This window comes from Gavialis gangeticus, unplaced genomic scaffold, assembly GCF_001723915.1.
Source record: "Gavialis gangeticus isolate Ggan-Ray unplaced genomic scaffold, GavGan_comp1, whole genome shotgun sequence".
In the NCBI taxonomy this organism is placed as follows: domain Eukaryota; kingdom Metazoa; phylum Chordata; order Crocodylia; family Gavialidae; genus Gavialis; species Gavialis gangeticus.
This window is the reverse complement of record NW_017729032.1, coordinates 143,829,155-143,836,416: the sequence shown is the minus strand read 5'-3', so window position 1 is coordinate 143,836,416 and position 7,262 is coordinate 143,829,155.

The window sequence follows — 7,262 nt, the reverse complement described above, 5'->3', positions numbered from 1 at the left end:
AAAATTTTTTTTTTTTTTTTTTTTTTGCTCATAGGCACATGCATAACACCCAGTGTTCACAGAGACTGTCAAATAGGAAGCACTATATCTTGTGCACTTAAAAATCTCCTCACTCTTTGTTAGTAACTGTCATTGTTCTGTTTCTATTGCATGCATTTCTTGGAATGTTTTCTTGATCTAGCATAGTTTGCAATATGACATTTATGTATTTACCTTGTATATTACCTTATTACCTTGTAATAAGTATTTACTAGAGTGCCTCCAAATATAAGGGAAAATATGTTCTCAGCTGTTTAAATCTTCTAATGTCTAAAACAAAAACTCTCATTGAAGACTGCATGGGCAGTAGGGCCTAGAAGTATGCAATATGGCCATAAAAGGGTTAAAAAAGGTGGTAATTAATATCTGCAAAAACAAATGACAGGATGGCCAAGTAAAGCAACAAGAGCAAACAAGCTTCTAGCTTGCTGAGATATGAAACTCTAGAATAATTACCTCAAAATTATAAAAAGGAGTCATGAGTCCAGTGAGAGCATGTCTCCAGTAAGAGAGTAGGCTATACTGAAGTAATTTGAAGCTGATATTAATAACATTATAAAGTGGAATCATGATGGGAGGTTCTGTGTTGTACTTGAAGTCGTTCCAGAAGGTCCATAATAGTGCTGTATAAATAACTGATCTTTTGGTTTGCTGTCTGAATCAATGAATCAACAAATATTTTAGATCAACCTGAATTAAAAATATTTTGTTTCTCCAGTGCAATAAACAAAGCTGGAAAAAAATCATTGCAGATTAATTGGATTTTTTCTTATTATTATTACATTTAGGCCCCTGCCAGACATGCAGGTAAAGACACGATGGGGTCTGATGTGTGATCCACAGTCATGCTTCCTGCCATGCCACGTGCATGGCTGAAGGCGTGACTGTGGGATTGAACATCAGATCCCATCACGCCATATTGTTGGTACAGGGTGAGCCCTGGATCATGATCCTGGGCTCCTCCTGCACCAGCAAGTAGCAAGCTCCCATATCTCGGAGCCCTCTCAGCTGATGGGACTCCCCCCACAGGGGCAAACCTGGTCACACATTCAGTTAATGGTATGATAGGAACTAGCCCCAAAATTAACACGTTTTTTATGGAATAACTTTGTGACTTATTCCTTGTTTTTTGACGTCATTAATTGCTTTGTGAGGCTGGGTTATAATTTAAGACATGATTAACTAGTTAACTACATCCTAAGTGTACCGTGTGGCAGGGGCCTAAGTAAACTTTAAACAAAAAAACAGTAAATGCTCATTTTTGTTATCTGATAGCTAGATAATGTATTTGTGACCCCTTACAGGTGTTACACTTACGACATAACCTGGTCACACATTAATGCAGTTAATGGTGTTATAAAACAAGGAAAAAGCCACAAAGTTATTACACAAAATATATGTAAAAACTTTGTGGCTGGTTCCTATCAGACCTTAAATGATACATGTGGTCAGGCTGATTGGGGCTCCCAGCCTCAGGAATGCTTGACTCCCATGCACTACTGAGAGTGGGAGCCCCAATCAGGTGCTGCTCCCAGCCACAGGGGGAACAGCAGACCCCTGACTCCACTGCTGCCCCAGGACTGGGAGTGGGGGCTGATCCGTGCTACCAGCTTCTGGGGCGCTCAGGGTTCCACTGTATCCCAAGGGCTGGGAGCACAGAGCAATGGTCCTACCACACACTATGAGGTAGTTAATCAGGTTGCGATCCTTGGGAGGGCCCAAAAGTAGAACAGGGGGCTGAGGAATCATAATGCATCTAATCCTCTCTCCAGTTGGCCTTCTGCTTCAACAGTACTTAATATGACTCTTACAGGAGTTTCCTGATTTGCTCTGAATGATACACTAAACTAGGGTTGCCAATCCTCCAGGATTGCCCGGGAGTTTCCAGGAATTGGATATAAACCTCCAGGAAACTGCTGAGTGTCACCTGGCAGATAAATGATAGGGCATTCATTAAAATAAATATTAAATGTTGAATCCAATTTATGTATTGGTCCAGTGGGTTTTTAAAATGTAATAGTAATGTGCATTTGCTTTCCTGACGTAAAATCTACTTACTGTAATCTGTAACTGATATACCTGAACATGCAGGCATGTTGTCATCGTCTCATGGGCATGTTGGCGTCTCTTTAGTTTAATAACTAATGTCATTGCATCATGTGATGAAATATTCTGGAATAGATTCAAACAGAGTTGGCAACCCTACACTAAACTGTAGAGTCAACAAGACTAGAATTGGAGATTTATAGTTAATTAATTGATATTATTTGAGGTTGTGATTAGTTTCTCTTTCTGGAATCTGGACAGGGAAAACTGGTTAATCTGTTTTTCTTTTTTTAAAGGCAACTGAGTCCCTTTGAATAAAGCAAAGACAGAGGGCTATACTGTGCCATCAGTTTTATAAGAAGAGTTTCCCATTTGTATCAGTATTTTTCTGCTGATTTCATGACTAAAAGCTCTGTAAGATCTTAATGAAAGAAACATTTGCAACTAGAGAGGAAGGACTGTGTATCTGACTAAAAAGCTTTTTCTGTATTGAGGTGTAAACAATCTGGTCTTCAGACAAAAAAGTCTTGCTACAAATTGCCAGTAACTAATTCAGAATCCATTTAATAATCAGGAGTTCATTTGGTTCTATTTATTAAAGTATTTAGAGCGTCAGAAAGGAAATATCCATCCTAGTTCATGAGAGTTAGTTTGTTCACATGGGACTTCATGGAATTGGTAACCACAGAAAATGAGTGAAGAGAGCTTGATAAGATCTTTAGAGGATGTTTCTGTCCATAGAGCTAAATGAGCCAGTCCTCTGCACAGTGGTGCTAACAAGCAAATAAGAAGGGCGGTAATGAGTAAGATCTTTCACAGCAGAAGCAGCAGCAAGGAAAAGGGCATGGATGCAATTTCAGAAACTCTTCCTGAGCAACATTACTAAAGAGAAGTTGAAAATGTATATTTTGGGAAGAAGGGCAGAGAAGCCTGAGAAACCTATACAGGCAGTCCTCAGACTCGCAACATAATTGGTTCTTGAAAACTGTCTCTTAAGTCAAAACGTTGTCAGTCGGAACCATTTTTCCATAGGAAACAATGTTATAAAAGGGGGTTGGTTCTTGAACCAAGGCCCGATACCCTATTTTCACCAAAAATAACCCAGAATTTTGTACTCAATCAATTATAGATGAATAATATAGCTACATTAATGTATTTATAGTGTAAATAGCAATCATATTAATTTGGAAGGACTTCTTTGAGGTGACCTTGCTGGAATTTTTGAAGGGCTCTTGGTTGGAGTTTTTGAAGGGTCTTTGGCTGGAGTCTTCTCAGGAGTCTTGGCTGCAGGTTTTTCTGGTGTCTTGTCTGCTTTCTTAAAGAAAGTGTCCAAGGAAGTTTGGACAATTGTTCTCCAGGGAGATAGGTAATGTTTGCTGTTGTGGCGTCGCGTCAGATCAAGCATTGTAAAGTCGAAACTGACATCAGAAAGTTGAAACAGGGTATCAATTTATAAACGTTTTAAGTGTGAAATGTTGTAACTCGAAACATTGTAAGTTGAGGACTGCCTGTACCTCATGTTGTTTGTCTGGGTTTTTCTACACGTAACAAGAATACCCTTAAGAAGTTTTAGCCAGATTTGTTTAGTTTAGTTTCTGGACCATATCATGTCACTGTTATGTACACCTTTGAATTGGTTGTAGTATGAACTTTTTATGGAGCAGTACATATTCGGTGTGTGGTGTGCATGTGTATAGAGGGTGTTTCAGGAAGTTTTATATTGGAAATTTTGAAATAAAACCTTTTGTATGCAATGATCATTACTGGACCACGTTACTTCTCTGCACGGTCAGAAATAATTGGTGTGTTTGACAGTGTTTCCCTACTGTTGTGTAGTTTCCCACTCATTGCACAGAAAATGGTTTTATTTCAAAATTGTTGTTACTTTCTGAAACACACTTTGTGTACATATATACACATGCATATCTACTCTGCTTAGAAATAGTGTTAATATCTTTCCCTAGAATTTGTGTATTTGAAATTCCAAGCATAAGGATTTTGGAATGTAAAAATTAGAGTACTGAATAGCAGCCTGCCCAGCTAAGGTATCAGTAAAGTATCTACCTCTGAAGAATGTCATGAAGTAAATGTTGAGCATCTAAAATAAAAAATAAAAAACCTGATGGTGGTCTCTTGTTAAATATGACATCATGCATGAAATAAATGTTACAGTGGAATTTGCAGTTTTGTTGCATTAGGCTAGGTACAGACAGTCAAAAAGCCGGAGGGTGAGTTGATTGAGTCTTTGCAGGTTGGTTTAAGCTGCCCAGATTAAATTGAAACAGAAGTGAACAGACACTTACCTTTGACTTAGGAAATGCAGCCACGTGCCTGCAGTGGCTCAGGCCCAAAGCTAGGGGATGCTAGAGCACAGCTTTCTGGCTGTGTGTTCACTTCTTGCTGCCCCCAAGGTCTCTGGAATTTGCAGTCCAGAATTACAGAAGCAGGACTCTGCAGGGTTGCTCATTACTTATTTCCAAGTGCCTTTAGGATTTGTAGGCCACAGTTGCAGCCAGCAATAAGTTTGAGTGGGGAAAAGGGTGTTTAACCCATTCTCTGGCCCCAGACCCCAGCCAGGGTTTGCCTGGGGAGGGGCAGTTGGGCTGCATCCCCAGCTGGACTTGCCCCCCCGCCCCCCTTGTCAGCCAGCCCTCACTGCTCCAGCTAGGGAGCAGAGGGGTGGACCCAGTCTTGTTTTATGGAGCAGACAGCACAGTTCGGCCCAGGGCTACAAAGCATGCTGGGATGCTGGGGGACTCCGATTTAACTTGAACTAGGAAGGGGTTTTGGACAGAAGTTTCATAAACTGCTTTGACCCAAATCAGTTAAGTGTGATACTATGTTCAACCAGGTTTATCTTAAACCAGTTTGTCATTTTGAAACTGGTTTATGTTCACTGACCTTGTGTTCTGTTACAGATTTAAACCAGTTTCTGATCACTTAAACCAGTTTATGTGTAACTTCTTTCCCTAGCCTTAAACGCCACAGATCTGCACCAGCAGCTGGTTTGTCAATCATTAACAGCAGAAGGATCCTCTTCAGGGAAGCCAGGATCCCTCCAGTTTTCTCTCAGTCCCTAGCAGCTCAGCTAGGTCCCCCTGCTGCACAGCTTTTCTGAGTAGAAAAACCAAATTTGGCTTCAAGATTTTGACAGTTGGCTCAAACGTTTCTCTAACTCCCAGCTATGTCCTAAGGTTGCATTTGATTTTTGGGAGACAAACTGGGGTCTCTGCAGCTGCTGGTGTCCCTGAAGACTTCAAGGGAGCGTGCTAGGCTGTGAAAAGCCAGAAGTAAAAGTAATGGTCTCCGTTTCCTGCTTCACTCATTACTGAATATTTTGCCAGGGAGCGATGTCAGTTCTATGGGAACAGTGTAGTTCCCACCCTTAGTTCAGTCTGTAACTTCAGCCCCTTTCCCTGTCAAGGAAAAAAAAATTCCAAGATTAGAATTGTTGGTTCAAGCAAGCTGCTACTCTGAGGTAGAAGCAAAATTGGATTGTTTATTGTGATGAGCTTGGGAAGCACTGATAATCTCCGGGTGAGAATACTGAAAGAATGGGCCTATGAACTAGCAATGCCTATAATACGGACCTTCAATGAGCCTGTCAATTTGGGGGAATAGCAAAGCAACAACAGCCAAGGTGGTGCCTCTTCATTTTTTTGATAAAGTGTTAATCTAGGCCCATTAATAGTTCATTACTATTCAGGGTTTTAGAGGAGATATCCAAGGAATGATTAATCAGGAACAAGGAGGTAAACAGAAAATGGGACCAAACAAACAATTTACCTGAATCCAAGGTGACTTTGAATTTAAGGCCCCCCTCCCACAACAATTCAATACCTGGAAAATTTGTTATAATTTTCCATAAATAGAATCTAACTATTGGAGGGTTATGTTAAATTTATTCCCCTTTCCCCTGCTGCAGTGAGGCAAACAGCGGTAGGAGGGCAGGCAGTGGAGGGGCAGCGACCTAGGGACTCATGTGGTATGACCCTTGCCCCTTACCACCTCTTTCCTCCTGCTGCCTCTGTCCTTCCTGCCACCTCTATTACCTCCCTGTTGCCACATCTGCCCCCCTTCTCCCTGCCACCTCTGTCCTCCTCCTCCAGCCTCTCCCCCGGCCCAGGGCACAACGCCCATTGTCCCCGCTGCCCCTGCCTGTAGTACAGTAGTGGTTACAGCAGCAGTGTTCTGGGGCTGGGGCCGGAGCTGCCATCACTGCTGCCACTGAAGCACGACTGGGTGGGGGCCAGAGCAACCATATGCTCCATGTCTCAGGCTGGAATGGGGCCAGAGCTGGAGCTACAGTAGGTAAGCAGTAGTTTCAGGGGGAGGGGCAGCAGGCGGCTCATGCAGCTCTGACTCCACCCTTGAGTCAGGGCCAGAGATGGACCCATAGCAGTCTCCTATAAACGCTCCCCCCATACTTGAATCCAAGATCAGGGGCTTTCCCCCATATGTTAAATGGGGGCGGGGGAAATGTCATCTTGTATTTGAGTAAATACAGTAACATAACACTGTCTAATCTAATATCCTTTTACAACAGGATAAAAGCAATGCAGCAGACCTAATCTATTCAGTTTTAAGCAAAGCAGTTTGATGTTGTGTTTCATGGGGAATTATTAGTGAAAATGAAGAAGGGGAAAATAATATCATAACTGTAAGGTGCATAAAGAACTGACTAAAAGGGAGACCACACAAGTTTTACAGAAAGTGAAGTTATCAGATTGAAGAGAAGTTACTAGTGATGATCCTCAGGGATCAATCTTGGGATCCATCCCATTTGAATTTCTTACTAGTGATATTTGTGCAAGAGCTGGAAGTGTGCTTATGAAACTGGAACTGACCCACAGTTGGGTGGTATTTTTAATACAAGGTAGGACTGGGTGATCATACAGACCTTGCATAGAGGAAACAGAAATGTCATAGTATAAAGTGCAAAATCATATGCTTTAGGGACTAATAAACTGGTTATAGATTGGGAGTGATGAAAGAGGAGAAGGACCACTAATCTGCAAATGTGATGCAGCTCTGAAAAAGGCCAATACAATTATTGGGTGTATTTCTTGGAGACAGGAGAATATTGGTACCATTATATGTTGTATTGGTAATATCAGTTACACAGTTCTGATCACCTTTTGTTCAAAAAATTAATGTTAAGTGGGTTGTGCTGAGAG